The 15,882-nt window shown below is 44.3% G+C and overlaps 1 long non-coding RNA gene across 1 annotated transcript; it reads left to right on the top strand.

The window, feature by feature from the left end:
* Positions 1 to 2,312: 2,312 nt before the first annotated feature.
* On the top strand, positions 2,313 to 11,053 carry LOC112059024 (uncharacterized). Its single transcript, XR_002888229.3, has 4 exons — positions 2,313 to 2,431; positions 5,726 to 6,239; positions 9,043 to 9,189; positions 10,056 to 11,053. It is a non-coding gene; the product is annotated as an uncharacterized LOC112059024 (long non-coding RNA).
* Positions 11,054 to 15,882: the final 4,829 nt, after the last annotated feature.

Below are 15,882 nucleotides of genomic sequence, written 5' to 3'. Positions count from 1 at the left end.
GAATTCTGGAACCAGAAGTTTGTGTGCCTAAGTCCAACCAATCATAGTAATGTCATACACTACAAAACAATATGATGGTATAATTTTCAAAATGCTTTTTGGGAAGAAAAAAAAAAGCCAGCTTTTAAAGGGGTTTTTAATAGTAAACTTCCAAAAAAAAAAGCTGAGTTCCCCATCTGCCACCAAAAAAGTGGTGTTTTTATGCTGCCATGAGTTCAAAATATTCTATCCAATTTCAACCATATTTTTTGAGAATAAAAGCTCATATACTAATGGCGTTCCTGCTCAAGGTGATTTGTATCTGCAAGTTCAAAAAAGGTGTTATGGAAATCCTGAAACATAATTCATTCCAGCTGTGGTAACACTACTGATGTAATAATTTGTGATGAAAAAAATACTGTCCACAATATAGTGTTTCTATAAATGCTTGATGTCACTGGAAAGTAAGTTGTGCTATCTTAAAGCTGACATTTTAGGGAATATAATACGTAAAGCTTAAACTAAAGAGAACCACCCTATGATTTCACCAGTTGTGAAATTATCTGAACTATCCACTATCTATGTTACATATATGCTCATAGGAAATTCTAATAGTTTTCGCTTTTATTTAAAAGTACTTATGGAACAAATGTTATGCCCACATATATTCACCTCAATAAGCATATGGTGGTGAAATAAATTAGACTAAGGACCTACCCAGGGGTAAAATTAGGTTGTATAGGCATGAATGCTACCAGAGCTATTGAATTCAGTGTACCCTTTACCATGTAGTTCTTAGTGAAATGACAATAACATGGTACCTTAAGCAAGTTATTGTGTGAAATCAGTAAGGTCCATCCCAACTGTATGTCAGTGAAATCATTTCATCCTCATAAGCTGATTTTGAACCATTAAGGCAGTCTTTAACTTTACAATGTGCTTAGTCACTGCATTTCCCTCAGTAATTTGTCTTCATTGGAAGCAGCACTCAACCACTTTTAGTGCTTATTTCTGTTAACAAGAATGTGGTCTACTTTAATACAGCGTCAAACAAAACCAGAAAGAGTCATGTGGATGATTGCAGGAGAAACTGGAGCAATACGTAAACGGGTGTCAGGTAGATGAGAAATTTAAATGAGGGATGAAATGCACTGTACATGACCACTCAGATGGAAAACAAAATGTTCAATTTCAGACAGACCATTTCTGAGGCAGCTGAATAGGAATCATAACAGAAAAGTCCAGGATTAATCCAAAAGATCTCCCTCATTTGCAATTCTGGGTATTGGATTGAAAATCAGAAGAAATATGAGTTAAGTAATCAGGAAGTAACTGAAATTTTCACTGAAGGGGCTGTGCTATGTTGAAATCCTAATCTTTTGCTGACAAGACAATGCATGATATGAAAGATTGAGTTAAACTACACAAGCCTCCTAAAAGCTTGGATAGAAAGTTGCTCAGTTGGCAGGGATACTAATAGGTCTAAAAGCCTTGAAGCTCATTTTAGCACCTTCTGCTTTTCTTGGAGGTGACCTCCAGTTATTACAGTAGGAACTGATTGTTTACAAAATTTTTGCTACTTCTCTGTATGGAACATTCCATTGCATAAGCATATTTCTCATTTGAATCTTGTTTAATATCCACTCCCCGTCTTGTATGACTTCTTCTGCAGTGCTCAAACACCTTCACATATTTATCTTCAAACTTGGGTTGGAAGCCCAGTTCTAATTACTGGGGGTTAATAGTGAATTTTCCTTAGGAGCTGGTTATCCCATAAGTGCCAGCTGCAGGGTTTCTTCCTCTGAAGCACCTTATAATGTTACTGTTCGGAGACAGGATCCTGGACTAGAGGGACCACTGGTCTAATTCAGTATGGCAGTTCTTATATTCCTATGTTGAATGTTAAAACTGTTAAGCATGTATTCTGTTCTGGTTCTTTCAGTCAGTTTTTTCATATCTGAGTCTGCCTCAGACACCGTGATCCTGACTACAGTAAGACTACACATGGAAATAAAGAAATGTATATTAATAAAACTATCAGCGGATTGGACTCTTAACACTTTAAACATATGGAGGCTGGGCTGTATATTTATGTCCTGTACATCCCTGAGCAAGTTGCCAGCATTTAATAATAATGCATGTTACAAGATCTCCATTTGTGAATGACTGCACCACAACTAAAGTGGTGCATAGTTTGTCTGGGTCTTACCCAGGAAGGGCAGCTTTGCTTTATGGGGGGGCGAGGGGGGAGGAAGGAGGTCAGAAACTGCTGTAAAAAAGGTGCTCGGTGGTCAGCTTTGCAGCAGTGACTCACCCCCCCTCCCCTGGAATGTGAGGTCCAAAGAGCATAAAGGTATGAAACCTGGGTGGGGCAAGTCTCTTTGTTCCACACAGTGAGTAAGCCAGCAAACAGGATCAAGAAGCAGCATGGCTCCAGGGGCATGGAAAAAGGGTGAGTTCCGGAAAAAAAGGGGGCTGTTATTACCCCCGGATCCCAGATACAGGGAAGGGCAGGTGGAGGCAAATTACAAGTAGGACACAAGGGGTGTGATTTAACAAGTGAAGCTGCTGCTCGGCGTCTGCTGCAGTCACAAGACAGCGTGGCTTGAGGCTCATGCAGAAAGGGGAGAGTGGGAAGAAGGGGAACTAGCATCCCCCTGCCCCAGGTACTTCCACCCATAGGCAGGCTGGAAGCTGCAATCGGGGAGGGTGAATTGGCAAATGAAGCTAGTCAGCCTTTGAAACAATCAATGTGCACTGGGAGGGGAAGGCAAGGGAATGTAACTGTTTCATGCACCAGCCGTGCTGCAATTAGATGTTTGGGCTATCAGGCTGCAATTCTTTCTGGCTGTGAGTAGGTTGCTGCTCAGGTGTCTGTACCTTTGCTGAAAAGGGACAAGCAGAGGCAGCAGCTGCAGTAGAGGACAGTCTCAATGGAGCCCAAGGGCTGGAAGGAGACCCAAGGGAGACAGTATTGCAGCAGGGGGTGCTCACCAGTACGGGGGCTGCTAATGCCCAGGGTGGTGTGCTTAATAACCCAGGGCAGTCTCATGGACTGAGGAAGGGAAATGACCAAAGGGAAGGTGGGCAGGCTGTGTGCATTAATGGGGTAGTCAGTAGGGCTGTGCAGCAAATGTTTAGTGAAGTTGTTTCTGAGGTTTTCTCCACAGCATTACAGCGCTTCCAAAGGGCAGCAGGGCACCCAGAATCAGGATGTTTTCCTCCATTGAACACAAGGGATGGCAGTAATGCTGACCCCAGGGGTGAATGTGATCTGAACCACACAGAGGTTGGGGGGATGGATGGCAAAGGTAGCAGAGCCTATTGAGGTAGTAAATACTCTAGGCCCAGACAGAGGGGGAGGTCCAGAAGCCTGGGCAGAGTCACCTAGGAGTGGCACCTTCGGTGTGGGCACTGATGGTATTACATACCTGCTGCAAGCTAATCTGCAATTACTGCAGCAGCTTCAGGCAGCTAGGTGTGCGGGGTCTGCACAGGGTGATGGGTAGGCCCAGCATGGGCTCAAGTTTGGGCAGGACGGGGCAGGTCTCCAGCAAGGGTAGCGAAGTCCCTGTTGGGTATGAAACCCCTGGGCACATGGGGACTCATCGGCCATCAGGGCATGTAACCTCATGGGACAGAGTAGAGACTCCTGGGGGTCTCTGGGGGAGCAGGGCTCTCCAGAACTCCCTCCATGCAGTCCTGAGTATGGTTCTGCTGGGATGGCTGACCTGATGGGAGTTCACTTACTGAGTGCAACTAAAGATAAAATCCTGGGAGGCGAATACGTGGACATATTATCCCTATTGCATAGGGAGGTGTTGACAGACAGTAAACATGGGCAAGGCAAGCAAAAAACGAACTGCCCAAGAGGCCAAGGCTGCCTAGAACATGAGAAAATTGGGAGGCTGCCTTCCTCATCTATGCAGGTGTTATAGTACAGGCCTACCCAGAGAGGATCCCTGCCTTGGTTAAGTATATGGACATAATTAGGTGGGCACACAATATGTTTGGGGGCATGTCCTTATTTAATTATAATGAGCAGTTTCAATTAATGGCAGCAACCCAAACTGGGATAAGGTGGGACATACCTCATCACACACTGTGGTTGGAGTGGATGACACCAAGGGCACCAGGAGTTCACACAGACAGTGGTTTGTTCATACCACAGCAAGCTTGGGAGGGGCCCCAGGCACGTAATAATATTTGCTGGGCAGTTAATGATGGTGGTGGTTTTCGCAGCACCTGTAGATACAGGCATGTTTGCAAGACATGTTTTGGGACTCATTCAGCCTGTTCTTGCCAGAGCGGGAAGTGAAGATCACAGGGAGGAAACAGGAATGGGGGTGGCGCAAGCGTGGGTGGAGCAGGGTCTGGGACACAGAGCACAAGCTGGGGAGGAGGACGAGCTGGGAGTGGTGCAATGGGCACGGGCGCCAAGGCCAGTTAGGCCGGATGTGCTAGGGTAATCCCATAGGAGAACCCTTAACAGGGCAGATGGGGCATATTTGTGGGAGGGGTTTACAGCAGGATTTTGGATCCCTTTTGTGGGAAACAGGACTCATTTGATGTCAAAAAATTTAAAGTCAGTAGCTGGGAGGGGACATATTGTTAAAAAAAAAAGATTGCACACTAATTAAAGGAGGGCAGGATAGCTGGGCCATTTGATCAGTTACCTATAACACATTTAAGAGGTTTCCCCCTGGGGTTGGTCCCCAAGAAGACCCCAGGGACATACCAATTAATTCATCACCTGTCATACCCGTTACTGCCAGTGCACCCATTGGACTTTGACCTGTTGGGTTTCTGTTTTGAGGGGCAATTTTATTTTGACAAGACTATGGCCACGGGCTGATCAGTATCTTGTGCAGCTTTTGAGAAATTCAGTACAATGTTGCACTGGGCAGTGGTGCGGTCAATGGGACTAAACCAAGTAGTGCATTATTTGGATGATTTTTTGTTTGCGGGGCGAGCTGGGTCAGATGAGTGTGTTCGCCTGTTGGACACATTTCAGGCCCTGGCTAAAAAGTTGGGGATACCCCTAGTGGAGGAGAAAACAGAAGGCCCTTCCACTACATTGACCTACCTGGGCATTCAGCTGGACACCAGGGAGGGTGTATCTCGGCTCCTTCAGGATAAGCTTCAGGAGCTATTGGGGTTGCTGCAGAGAGCAGTGGGAGCTAAAAAACTCATGCTACAGGAACTGCAATCTTTTCTGGGGCACTTGAACTTTGCTTGCAGGGTTGTTGCCCCGGGGCGGGCGTTTTGTGCCTGGCTGGCAGTGGCAACGGCCGGCATAGCCAGGCCACACCATTACATATGAGTCACTAGAGAGATGAAGGAAGACTTGAGGGTGTGGGAAAGTTTTCTGAGTCGATTTAATGAGGTATCATTGTGGAGGGAGGAATGGTTATTACAAGGGGGGTTAAAAATCCACTCTCATGTAGCAGGGGGCACAGGTTTGGGGGTGTTTTATCAAGACAAATGGTGTGCACAAAAAGGCATGCCACCTGGACACAAAAACGGGGTTGTGCGTGACATGACCTTCTTGGAATTTTTCCCCATTTTAGTTGCAGTGGTGATTTGGGGATCGGAGCTGGCTAATAAAAGGGTGTGCTTCTGGTATGACAACATGGCAGTGGTACAGGTTATCAATCACCAAACTTCCAGATTGCACCGGGTTATGAAGTTGGTAAGGGCGTTTGTTCTACAATGTTTAAGCTTCAACATCTGTTTTTGTTTCAAGCATGTGCTGGGCCTGGATAATGGCATAGCAGACGCCTTGTCTCGTTTCCAGTTTGACTGATTTCAAGAGCTTGCACCAGGGCAGATGAACCTGAGCAGATGCCGCTGGCTTTCTGGAACCTCGGAATATGATGTGGTTGGCGGAATGGAGATTTTTGGCTCCAGGCTTACAAGTTGTTTATTTTGTTTTCTTTTGAGAAGTCTTGTCAATTCAAGGATCCAGAGAATGGGTTGCCTACATTGACCTACCTGGGCATTCAGCTGGACACCAGGGAGGGCGTATCTCGGCTCCTATACGACCCTCCGTGGAGGGCGGTTGTTGCAGTACCGGTCAAGGACAATACAGCTGCTGGTGCTCCTTGAGGATTACACAAGGAACAATGGGTTCTTCCTCCCCAGAGGACATTTGGAGATGTCTGGGAACCCAGCGGGGTTGCAGGGGAGGCAGCAGCAGGGAGCCAACCCCCCCCCGATTCTCATAGCCCACCTTAACCCTTTTACGAGGGTGGTGGATGGTAAGTTCCAAGCTATGGGTTGGCTGGGGGACCTGGATGGAAACAAAGGGGGGCTGGTGGAAGCCCCTGATAATTTATTTGAATAAGCATGGATTAGACTGCACTGTACACTTTATCTGCCGGGTAGTCCCAGACATCTATATAATAAAGTTGCGGCCTGATTAAAATCCATAACAAGTATCTCCTGTCCTTGCGGTGTACCCAGACAATGAATGACTTAACATTCCTCACTTTGATCCTCGCCCACTACTGATAAATAACTGGGTGCTGATTTCAGAAGCATCTCCAAAAAAACCCCAAACATTTTACTCACAGCTACATCCATGCAATACCATGAATAGCAATTTTTAAATGATTTTCACATGAATAGCAATTTTTAAATGGTTTTCAATTACCAGCTGAGGATACTGTCTGAATCACCACCATAAGTTGCATAAAAACAGATTCTATTTTCTATTTAAAAACCTAGTAATTCATCTTGTTTAATAAAAGACACAATACATATTCATTACTATTTTTACAACATGGAAGACGTTCAATAAACGATTGCCTCTCATCAGCCATCACCTCAATAGTGGTGTTAGGACTGTACATCTAAATCTCAACCATTGTGGAAACAGTTATGCAAAAGACTTCCAGAGAAGATGGTTCCTGACTTCATAATAGGCTGAACCCAAACCCCAGATCTAAACACCTGTTAATTTGGGAGTGTTAGAAAACTGGATTGGGATCTGAATTGTGTGTCTTGGGTCCATCTTCATCCCTTTCACACCATTATAGGACCTGTCTTCTATCCATGCTGACTAACAGAGGGGATAATATGGAGAGCTTTTTTTTCCACTTCACAGTTCTGATGGTGCCACCAAGGGGGTTTTATGGGTTGCTGTACCCCTAAGGGCAGGAAATCATCAATAGGAGACTTACCCAGTGTCCCTCTGCTTTGGCTGTAATGGGTTTCAATGGCCTGGGTTCTTAGGTACTAAGAGGTAGTGCCTCTACATGACTGCTTAAGGGATTCAGGAGTCCTACCATACCAACTGCCCAATAAGCAACAAGTAATTCCTGTGCAGAGTTCTAACATGTCTCCTTCCTTCTTCTCTCTGGAGCCAATGTATTTCTGAACAACTTCATAGGATTCTGATTTCTATTTGTCTTCCAGCTTGTTCTTCGCTTTTACTCCCAAGTTCCTTATAAAAGCCCAGTCACCTGGAAGTAGTTCTTGCTCCCTTATGCGCCTGTCATGCCAGGTCTTATTCTGAGTTGCAGTCTTTGCTGCTGCATCTGTAGACAGTCGATAGGTGTTCATCAGGTGTTGCTTTAATTATGTTACATTTTGAAGATATGTCTCAGAGCCTCCTTCACCTAGAGTCACTCCAAAACAAATGTTCACAGGTATTCTCACTTCTCTCCCAAACATTAGGTAACAAGAGGAGAATCCATTAGCAATGTCCCTGATACAATTATAAGCATGAACTAGTTGTGAAATATGTTGGCTCCATTTGTGTTTTTGTATTTGTCTGAGAGTCCCAAGCATGTTCAAAAACATCCTGTTGAAATATTTTGGCTGTAGGGCCTTTTGTGGGTGATACGGAGAGGTTCAGGATTTCTTTACCTCACATATTTGTAGTAGTTCTTTGATAAGTCCACTTTCAAAGTCACACCTCTGATCAGAGTGAATTCTGGCAGGCCAACCATTGTGCACAAAGTAGTTGTCCCATAATATCTTGGCTACAGTGGTAACACACCTATCTTTCATGGGAGAAGCACTTGTGTGTATCAAGTGAAATGATCTGTTACCACTAATATGATAGTGTTCCCTTTGTTGTCAGGTTCTAAGGACAGAAAATCAATATGCACAAGATACATGGGTCTCTTGCTTCGGATGTTAACTAACTGGGACTATGATGTGGGTATTGTCTTCCAAGCTACACATCTGTAAGCAATGCTTACAATATTCCTCTACATCTCTCGCTCCAATTGGTTTAGTCAGCCTTCCATCCCCCAGGGTTTGTCTAATTACAAGGCTCAACATCCTTGGTGAGGTGAGCACATTGCAATCTTCCCCTTCTCTCATTTATCCAGCAACAAGCTTGAATCCAGTTTTTGTCAAATCAATTAACTGAGTTACAAATACCTTACAAGACGCGAAGGAAGCTAAACGCTCAGGACAATGCTCAAACTGATGCAAAGTACTTCTTATATTATGTTTTCTCTTTCTGAATCATCAATACACATGCCTGCATTACAAATGTGTTTTAACCCCAGAGGTGCACACCAGCTCAACTGGGAGGGGTGGGGGGAGTGCCTGGGGTCAAGTGGGAGAGAGAAAGATTTTTTTTATATTTCAGAGAAATAAGTGCTGCCAAAGCTGATATTCTATTGGAGTGGATGCCTTTGTGAGCAGTGGGGGTGGAGAACAGGGAGTTGACCAGGAGGGATAGGCAGAGGAGAAGTTAACTGGGACAGGAAAGGGGTTGAGGCTGGGTGGGGGACCAACTTGGCTGATGGATGTGGGATTTAATATTTCAGAAAATGAAAAGCTGTAAAGCTTAATTTTTCCAATCATGGATGGCATTTTGAGCACTGGCGGGAAAGAGGGTGATAAAAGCCCAATAAACTTGGGAAATAATTATAATTCAAATCTATCCCAAATGGTAGCAGCCCTCAGGTACCTAGAATAGAAGTTGTCTAATCTCCATGTAAAGCTGAATTGTAATATAGAATATAATACATTGTGATAGAAGTCCCCTTCCCACTTTGATGCTGGTGTCTGTCTGAGTTTTGGAAGCTGTCTATTCCACAGGGTCTGCCTTGGGCTCTTGCATGGAGAAGAGATCTGGATTTCCAGGGAAATCTCATCCAAGTCCTGGTGGCGGTTGAGCTTGGTGCTGTACACAAAAAAAGGTTTGAAAGTGACCTTTTTGGCATAAATCCGATGCAGCTTGCGATGGTAAGAGCAGTTACTGGGAGCACTGCTGGAAGTTTTGTTGCTGTCCTTGTTTTTTATAATTCTGCTGGGGCTCCTTTCCTTCATGATGGTACGGGAACTGATCCTTGTCCAGCATTTGCTTTGTTTGATATATGCAGAGTGCTGCTCTTGAGGTAATCCATGATGTGAGCACTGGTCCACATGGAAGCCCAAGACCCAGCTGCTATAATACTGAGAAGGATAAGAAACTCCAGGAGAGTGTACTTGTAAATGGAGGCCACCTGTCTGAGTGCCAGTAAATAAAAAAGATGAGGCAATATACAGTCAACATGACCTCAGAGCAATAGAGTGCACACAGGTAAACACACAAGTGAATCCAGATGTGAGGCAATGCCCTGTAAAGTTGATCTGAAATGTGGATGCATCCACGCAAACCTTCTTCCAGACTAACTCATCCCAAAATGGACTTAATCCACGTTGATTGTCCAAATTCACAAAAAGTTGCCAGATAATTAAAAAAAATATATTATTTTGTGTCAATGTATTTTAATCCAAAAACCCTGCAAAAGTTAAGATGTAGATAGGCCCTATAGAGACCCTGAGAGAGGACTGTACTCCTATACTTCTGGCTGTACTCAGACCCAGGAGGGTTAGAAGCACATGGGGGATCCAGATTTCACAACCAATGAAATTAATGTGCAGCATTAATTGGTGGGTAATGAATCTGTGTCTTTGTATGGGTAACTGTGCTTTGTACGGTCTAAGCACCTCCTGCTGAAGGAGCTCTTCTGAAATGTGTAGCCAGAGTTGGGACTGAGATGGCAACTTATATTAAGCTGCTGCCTTTTCTACATGTGGATGCTTTCTCGTTGTCTTCTCCTTTGCAGATTTCCTGATGGTGAACCTCACAAGCAGTTCACTCCAGTTCTCGCACTAATATCCACCTGAGCAGGAAAGCAAAGCATGAACCTGGCATGGAGACTGAGCTACCCTCTCCCACTGCTCAGGGTGATCCCTTCATGTCAGCGATGGGTCCGTGTAAGGAAGCTTGCCCTGCTTCTGTCAGCACTGTTCTGGTTTTGAGGACAATCAGTAGAGTTTGGGTTCTACTACTATCAATTCATGGGCAGTAACAGTCCTTTAAAATTTTGTTTTCATAAAAAACATTTTAAAATATTAAGGAGAATTCTGACTAGAAATGTGAACTCTGAAGCCAATTCTTCCCCATTCAGGTAGAATTTGCCATCTTCTTATCCTTATCCGTATCTTATAGACTCCATGTGAGAGAAAAACCTATGTCTGACTTTCACAATCAAGCCTCATCCTGGCAGGATAAAGTAATGTATAATCCAGGCCCATATTTTTCACTCTTTAACAGTCCAATGCTTTTTGTCCTTTACATCAAAGGAAAATAATCATAATCCACAGAAAATATGAAATTTAAGCTATGAAAACCCGTCTCAGATTTGTATGATAATTTAAAAGTTGTCTGTTTTTTAAGAGTTACACATTTCACAACCACTTTGCACAATGATGCTACCTTTGTGACAAGTGGTCACGTGCTTTAATCAAAACTGATATATAGTTAGGGGGGTTGTTTTATGTTTTAAGTGCATGTATTTGCAATTGTGAATGTATCTGCTAATCAACAACTTTCAACTGACCTAGTACCTGTAAGCAAAACAAATTTTCCTTTCACACCTAGGAGGCAGCCTACTTAAATGTTATTATGGCATTTTTTTTAGGACAATCCAGTGCCTTTTGGCACAGACCCGAATAGGAGGGCCGGCCGCGCCCCGCCCCAGCTCCAGCCCCAGCTTACCTGCTGCCTCCGTTTCAGGCTTCCCGCGAACATTTGATTCGCGGGAAGCAGGGGAGGGGGAGGAGCAGGGGGCGGAGCATTCAGGGCAGGGGGCAGAGTTGGGGCAAGGACTTTGGGGAAGGGGCGGAGTTGGGGCAGGACTGGGGGTGGGGAAGGGGAGGAGTTGGAGCGGGGCCGGGGCCCTGTGGAGTGTCCTCCTTTTTTAAAATTAAAATGTGGTAACCCTAAATATGATAATGTTTAAATGAACAGGCTCTTGATCAGAAGTTCCCCCTAACTCATCTCCTGCTATACAGAATAATTCAGAAGCAGCTTGCAACAGTATAGGAAAAGTCAGACACCAGAGGCTCAGATAGCCCCTTATCTGTTACACTACTTTAAACCCAGACTAGCTCCCTTGAAGTCATTTCAGTCCCTGATATTGCACCAGCATAAATGAGATCAGAATATAGTTCAAGCTCTCTGAAAGGGACTCCATCTTGAGACACAGACTGCCATGGACATAGGTGAAAGTTACTTTTTCAGGGAACTTGAATGCCTTAAATAATATTCCTTTTTGTCAAGAAATAGTCTACTGCACTTTTTAGAAGAAGCACAAAGTGTAGGAGGACAACAAAATAACCCACATGCTGTGGGGATGGGACTCCTTAGGCCACTAGTAATTAGTTCCCTAAAGAGCCTGTCCCCATGACATGTAATTAGGATTAGTTAAAGCTCAGCACTTTGAAGATGTAAAGCATTCTATAAGAGCTAATTGTAGTGGATTGTCTATTACATTGGGAAATATATATTAAAATTTTTGCTTCTACAGATAATTTTAATCTAAAAAGGGAATAGACATTTCATGCTCATTTGTAAACGTGTCAGAGATGGCAAAGTTCTGAAAGCCATTTCATTATCTTAAATGAAAAAAAAATGAAGATTTTGATCATGTATTTGTGCAAATAAGTAAGCTATCGATGTGCATTTTTGTAAGAGACCATATTGTCTTTTTCTAAAAACAAAACAAAACCACAAAAGCTCCTTTTGCTTGTTTAAAATGTATAACAGAGCCTGAAAGTCCTCATACCAAATATAAAATGAAAACAAAAACAAAAAAACTTTATTCCCTGCTTTTTAAAGACAACTCAGGAACATCAAAGTGTTGTCTTTCTTGGTTTCATTTGGTGATGCATTAAAAGACCTGTACACTTGGGTGGGAGCTTTTTCAGCTCTTGACTGAAGGGGCAGAGGTACTGAAACTTTAGCAAAGACAGCCTTTCTCCCAAGTATTTGAGATGAATAGTTGTTAACAGATATCAAGTCTGGGGGAAAAAACCAGATCACTTCCCCTGACAGTTATTCATCTTTTTAACCTAATTTCATAATCCTATTATTTCTTTGGGGGAAGCACAGAGTCCTTCAGTAAAAATAAAATTGAAAAGTCCTGAGACACAGCAAGTTTTTTAAATTGTGAGAACTCCCTCCATTCCCTTTCCTTATCCCCAACATGTCAGGACATGTCAGGTCCTTCTTATACACCATGAGGAAGCAAAAAAGAGCACCTTTTTTTTCTTTTTTTTTCTCTCTCCTTTAAAAGCAATTTGCCAAATTTATTTTAACACATATGAAAACCTGCACAAAGCATGAATAGTTAACAAAAGCAACCCACGCAAACTGTCATCTGCATTTGAAAATAAGAATGCACTTTCATAATACCTATGGTAATTATATATAATAGGATTTTAGTAAGGAGAATTATTATCATTTTAAGCTACTTTTCTCCTATTTAAAGATTTTTTAAAAAAATCATTTTCATTTTCAGTTCTTTTAAACATAACAAAAACTCCCTTATTTTTCCTCTGTTCCAAAGGTCCCAATATTTGGACATTCACCTCAGCTGTGTTGTGCTACCTGGGTATAAAAGTGCTTGAATAGGCTGCATTCCCTGTGGATGGAGTTTACATTTCTTTTCTATAGTCTTCTCTTTTACACTGGTGGCATGTAACAGATCAGAATTTGGTCACTCCGGTAAACCACAGGGCTTGGGAGTTCATCTTAAGGCAGAGCCTTCCAGGCAAGGTCCTTTTCCTTTCTCACTGGTGCATGTGTCACCAGCAGGTAAATTGTGTGCTACATCCAGGGTCGGCTCTAGGTTTTTTGCCACCCCAAGAAAAAAATTTTTTGGCTGCCCCCACACCCCAGCCCTGGGCTCTCTCTTCCCCCCTCCCACCCGCACCTCTTGCCACCCCAGCCCTGGGCTCTCTCTTCCCCCACCCCCCGCCCCAGCCCTGGGCTCCCCCCCACCAGTGATGACTCCGCCCGCTCCCCTCTCACCTCCAGCAGGTCCGGCACTGGCAGGGTCGGGGTAAGCAGCGGGGCTCCCAGGCCGCGCCTCAACCCTGGGTCCCTCCATCCAGGGCTCCCGCCTCCAGGACTGGCCGGGACCCGGGAGGGCAGAGCAGGGGGACTGCCCTAGCAGAGGACTGAGGAGCCAGGGCAGGATAGCCCCAGAGGCAGCAGAGTCCCGGAGAGCGGGACGCGGGCCCCGCACGACAGCGCCCTGCCCTCTATGGCCCCACTGCTGCTGCTGCTTCTGGCCACCCTGCCACAGTCCCTGGGCAGCTTGGGCCGCTTCACCCAGCACCTGCTGCAACGCTGGGGGGCGGCCGCCCTGCGGCACCTGCAGGTGTATCCGTGTGCCCCGTGGGGTGTCCCCCAGCCTGAGTGTCCCCCGCTCGAAGCCTGCCCGGCCCAGCCATGAGGTGTGGGCACTGCTCCTCCGCAGCGCGAACTGCAGCAGCCCCAGGGCGCCCCCCGCACATGACACGCTGCTGCCAGGGCCGGCTCTAGGCTTTTGCCGCCAGAAGCACACATAAAAAAATGGCCAGAATGCTGCCCTTGAAAATGTGCTGCCCCAAGCACGTGCTTGGTTTGCTGGTGCCTAGAGCCGGCCCAGGCTACATCTCCCCCTCTGTGACTCATCTGCAGATGGTGTGAGTCTGTTAGAGTCCAAGCTAGGGAGCCCCAGCTTTTAGCTCAAGCTGTAGCCACTCATGCTTTTAGCTTTGTCAGTCTGTGGTTCAATCTCCAGTGCGTCAGCCAAGATGGCAGCTATCACTCATGCAGTACTACTCCTGTTCTCTCATGGAGCTTCCCATACTGGAGAAGCAGGACTCTGTCAAATTGGTGTGTAGCTCACTTTCCCTACCCTAGAGAGAACAGAGTGCTGGAGTCCTCCATGCACCTGATGACATGGGAGAGTCAATCCAGCAGTAATGTTAGCTAAGTTAGATAAACTCAGAGCTCAAACTGGCCATGCTGATTCACTCTTCTTGCACATGTTCCAGACCTTCAACTGGACACAGACTAAAGGGGCTCTCTTGCAAGCACCTTAAGCACTAAATGATCACTGAACATCATACCACCCATGCCCTAGATATGCTACTGCTATCATATCCTTTACTTCTCCTCCTCAGCAATGTCCTCTCTTTTTGCTTCCAATCCCCTTGTGTTCCCTTCACCATTCCTTGCGCTGTTCACCACATACTTTTTAACTGATGCTTTCCAAATTATTATGAGTCTGCTAATCTCACCAACACATGGCAGCTCTTCTGCCTGGTACTGCAGAACTAAGAGATTTGGGCCTGATTCTGCACTGCCTTGCACTTTGTGTAGTCATTTACACCTCTGAAACATGAGTGCAAGATGCTATCAAATCAGAATGGGACATTTTACAGCAATTTTGCACACTTCTTACACCTGTTTGACTTCAGCGGGTTACTGCTGATTTACAGCAGTGTAAGTGAGAGAGGAATCGGGCCATAATCTTCAACGATACCCCCAAGACCCTCACCTGATTCCAGCAATGCCTCTGTTTTCTCAGGATCTGTTCAATTGCGCACAGTTACTGGTAGTCTCTTTAATTGTGCATCCATATCTTTCTCTTTTTGTTTAGAACTGCCATACCCCTTCTATGATGGGCATTTTCCCCCTTCGGGGCTTGGGAATCTTTGAAAACACACAGAAACAAGTTTTTCCTACCAAATCCTTTGGCAACTAAAAAGCTGGATGTTTTTCAGGGATGTATTTTCATTATGTATGTATAAGCTGCATAAGGGCCTTTTTCGATGGCAGAGTCATAGTGGAGTCATCACTACAGTTGATTGAATAGTAAATAGAACTGATTCAGGAATATTTTCATGAATTTCATTTGCTATGATTTCTGGGATCGTATTACTTGTTATTCTCAAGTATTTGGGTTATCACAGCGCTTTGCTGAAATGTTCACAAATCTAAATGTTAAACACATTTTTATCAAGACAGCTTCATCAGAAAAATCCCAACCATAAATCCATTATTCTCCTCCTTAATATGTTTCAGTCAACAGGACATGGAACAGAAACAATGTCATGTGACTTAGATGACCAGCCGTACACCGGGAATGCTGAACAATTAAAGCTAGCGGGTTGCTTGCAACCCATAAATTGAAAATATCCTAATCTCTCAAATGAAAATACAGTTTACAAACACACATCCAAGTTTATGCATCAGCAAAACGTATGGAATGAAAATTGCAGCCTCAAAAAAGATGACCATGTAAAATTGCTCTTTCAGTTTTAAAGGCTTCTTTTGAACATTTGATCCTAAATTTCTTCTCTCACTAATGGGTTATAATTTTTAAAGAATTAAAGAAGTATTCTTTAAACCAGAGCCTGAAGCTGAGTTTACTATCAGGCTAGCCCCTCTCCTTTTTCAGTTTAGCTGTTACTTAAAAGTGAAGATTTTGGAGTGAGAGAGGGAGGAAGGAAAAGATGAATGTTTACTCTTGATTTTACTCATTATTGCTGGATTGTCTCTATGGCACCCACATGTAGAAAAGCACATAGAATGACTCGTCTCTTGTGAGAATA

The sequence above is a fragment of the Chrysemys picta genome, chromosome 8, assembly GCF_011386835.1.
Source record: "Chrysemys picta bellii isolate R12L10 chromosome 8, ASM1138683v2, whole genome shotgun sequence".
NCBI lineage: Eukaryota > Metazoa > Chordata > Testudines > Emydidae > Chrysemys > Chrysemys picta.
Note: the sequence above shows the minus strand (reverse complement) of the source record. Positions and strands in the feature narration are given on the sequence as shown.